Here is a 4,034-nt window from a genome sequence, read left to right on the forward strand (position 1 = left end):
CAACAGTTTCCCATGCAGCTATCCTACTAGCCACAATAAATACACAAAAGCTCTGGATGTTGAAAACCTATTGCATTGTTCTGTGCTAAGGAGGAACGCATGTATGGACAATTTCATATTGGAAGCGCATGACACATCATGACCGGGGGGAGGGTTAGACTGGCTTCTCAACTATCTCTTGATTGAAGTACCAGCGTGGCATAAATACAATGCTGCATTTCGCAACATAATGTTTCGACAAAATGCCAACAATGTTTTGCTACAAACAAATGTTTCCACCTTTCGATTGGTCCACAAAGTCTCTTCAAAGATCTCCATAACTGACTTCAAAGATCTCCATAAGCACAGTCAGTTGACTCAAGTCATCCTCAAGCCTGCCGCCAAGCAAAGGTTTATTATTTACAAAGACATCAGAGTAAAGCGCAAACGACCACTACCATAAATTATGCAATCGAGATTCCCACATTTGGAAAATTCGCAAGGGGTCAGCACAGCCAGAGTGCAATGGCTAAGCCCCACACTGGGCGAACCACCTTCTTGATCACGGTATCTCTTCTGCTTAGTGGAGGAAAAGTCTCTCCAGTGCCAACATTTTCCGCTAACGGTAACCACTTTGTGTTCTGATAATATCGTATCACATCGACCTGCGTTAAATGCCGTTTAGGAATGCACTTGCACACAGAGTGGTGAAAAAGTAGTTTATTTTGTTTACTAGATTATATCAGTGAACCACTAGATTCCCATCATGCAACACTGTCGAAAAAATCACCAATTACTTTTTAATATCTTAACCTATCTGATATCACAAATGTTTGCGATATGACGAAATACAATCACATTCAGACACACACACACACACACAGACAAATGCATGAAACCAATTGATTTATTATCGATAACATCTCACATTCTCTTGTGCTTTTGATTTACTCCATAAAAGAAGGGTTGTAATTCCAACATGGAAAACACAGGGCCATCAGACACCAGTCCAGTTCCACTCCTCACCAGCATTATTTCCTTTGATCATTTGAACAGGGCGAGGGAGCACAAAGCACACACAAGCTGCATTCAGTAACAATATTCTTATTTGTCTTATAAATAAAAGGCAGTTGCTCCCTGACAACACAAGGAACTTTGATCGTATTAAAAGGGCAGGGGAGACTAGCCCATAGAAGCTGCATTTAGTCAATTCAGCATCAAATGCTTACTACAAGGCAGTGTTGCTGATGAAATAATGCCACACCCCCTAGTGGACAAAAGGCTTACAGCACCTGGTATTCCCAGGCGGTCTCCCATCCAAGTACTAACCAGGCCCGACCCTGCTTAGCTTCCGAGATCAGACGAGATCGGGCGTATTTTTTTTTTTTTTTTATCTTTTATTATGAAAAAACACATAATATTTACAACATTCAATCAATAATAAAAAAGGATGAACAATTCATCCTTTTACAAAATCAAAAAATCTAATATAAATAAAATAAAACCTATTAAAAACACAATCATCCACTAAATCCACTTAATAATGAAATACAAGTTTCCCATTTGACAGAATTTCAATAAAAGTACTCCCCCACACAAACAATTTTTCAAAATTTCCTCCACCGTATCTATATATTATCTCTATATCTCTCTCTAATATGCTCCTAAAAAAACCTTCCACACTCACAATTTTCCCTTCATAATGACCTAAATTCCTTCTTAATCTTATCGCATATCTAGCATGACTTAGTATAAAATTCACCAAATTAAAATTTAAAACTTTACTTTTCCCATTTACACCAAAAAGAAACAACCTCCTCCATTCCACCCCAGTAAAAATCTCTTCTCCCCAATGTTTTACTAAAAGCCCTTTTAAAAACTCGTGAAAGTCTTTCAACCTACTACATTCAATAAAAAAGTGCATCAAATTTTCCACCCCCGTACCACAAATATCGCATTCTCTTTTAATATCCCTATTTATTTGATGCAAAACCACATTTGTAAAAATCCTATTATGTTTCAATTTAAAATCATTGTCTTCACATTCTATAAAATTATATTTTACATTTACATTCTTCCATATTGATTTTACATCCATGTTTGGAAACACCCTAGACCACACTTTCTCCGCAGCAGGACTTTTTATCTCTTTTAAAATACATTTTCTATAAACCATTTTAACTTTTAGCCCTGATAAATCATGTTTCTCCCCATTACTTTCATAATATAAAACTGGTAAAGCCCTAGATCTTTTGACCACCTCTTTGTTTATTAAAATCACCCACTCTCCGGGAATACATCCTAATATTTTCTTGTACATATTCTCCACAGTAGTTTTACTTATTTCTTCATCTACTTCAACCACATTGTCATATATAGCCTGAAATGGAAGAAACCCAGGAATTACCTCATATGCTATGTCACCTATCTGCCTCATCCCAGCCCTCATAAAATATTTACAAAACAACATCATATTATTGCACTTTATCTTTGGATTTAAAAATATCGGCTGATTTAAAATATTTTCTAAACTGGTACATTCATAATAAATATTTGGTAAAAACCGCCCCCAAGCCTCAAACACTTCTCTGTAAAACAAAGGTATATTACCTAACATTTCCTTCTTCATACTCATCAATAAACCATTGTCCCCCATCCTCCCAACCTCCTGCAAATACTCTTTAAAAAACCTTTTCCACCCATAATCCAATTCACCAAATAAATATTTCCGTACCATTTTTACTCTAATTGCTGTTTTCCTTACACTTAAATCTACCAACTTCAAACCCCCCTCCTCATAACCTGCAATCAAAGTTTTAAAAGCTATTCTCACCCCCTTCCCTTCCCATAAAAAATCAACTACAATTTTATTCATTTCAGATAAAACCCATTCTGGCATATCCAAAACATTCATTACATAAATAAATATTGACATCAACAATGAATTTATGACAATTACTTTCCCTTTTAACCTTTCACGAGTATCAACCCCGTATCCGGGATCACCCCCCACCCCCCCCACACTGATTAGCATCGCTAGCATAGCTTCACAAGTAAATAGTAGCATCTAAATATCATTAAATCACAAGTCCAAGACACCAGATGAAAGATACAGATCTTGTGAATAAACCCATCATTTCTGTTTTTTAAAATGTTTTACAGGGAAGACACAATATGTAAATCTATTAGCTAACCACGTTAGCAAAATACACCATCTTTCTTTGTCCACCATTTTCTCTCTCCACCACTAGCTATCACCAATTCGGCTAAACTAAGATATTGATAGCAACAAACCAAGAAAAAAACTCATCAGATGACAGTCTGATAACATATTTATGGTATAGGATAGGTGTTGTTAGAAAAAAGTGCATATTTCAGGTAGAAATCACAGTTTACAATTGCACCGACCATCACAAATCGACTAGAATTACTAGATAGAGCAACGTGTATGACCAATTTACTCATCATAAAACATTTCATAAAAATAGACAAAGCATAGCAATGGAAAGACACAGTTCTTGTGATTTCAGACCATATTTCAGATTTTCTAAGCGTTTTTCAGCGAAAACACAATAAATCGATAAGTTAGCATACCACATGTGCAAACGTTAGTAGAGCATGAATTCAAGGCAAAGGGAGCTATAACGTTATCATCGCCAAAATATATTAATTTTTTCACTAACCTTCTCAGAATTCTTCCGATGACACTCCTGTAACATCATTTTACAACATACATATACAGTTTGTTCGAAAAGGTGCATATTTAGCCATACAAAACCGTGGTTATACAATGGAAATAGTCACAACTCAAGCATCAAAATGAGGGACGTCAGCTTTCAGAGTGATCTAGTTTAATCGAAAGCTAATCATATACTTGACTAAAAAATACAGAGTTGACAGGAATCGAAAGACAAATTAGTTCTTAATGCAACCGCTGACTTACATTTTTAAAATTATCCTTACTTTTCAATACAGGGTTCGCCAAGTGAAGCTATACCAAACAAAATGGCGAAATATGCGTTTAAAATATTTCGACAGAACAACGATTTATCATA

The 4,034-nt window shown here is 35.8% G+C and overlaps 1 pseudogene; it reads right to left on the minus strand.

Annotated features, from left to right (window-relative positions):
• Positions 1-416: 416 nt before the first annotated feature.
• On the minus strand, positions 417-566 carry LOC120036980 (annotated as a pseudogene).
• Between the last annotated feature and the right edge of the window lie 3,468 nt (positions 567-4,034).

This window comes from Salvelinus namaycush, unplaced genomic scaffold (genome assembly GCF_016432855.1).
Source record: "Salvelinus namaycush isolate Seneca unplaced genomic scaffold, SaNama_1.0 Scaffold1538, whole genome shotgun sequence".
In the NCBI taxonomy this organism is placed as follows: domain Eukaryota; kingdom Metazoa; phylum Chordata; class Actinopteri; order Salmoniformes; family Salmonidae; genus Salvelinus; species Salvelinus namaycush.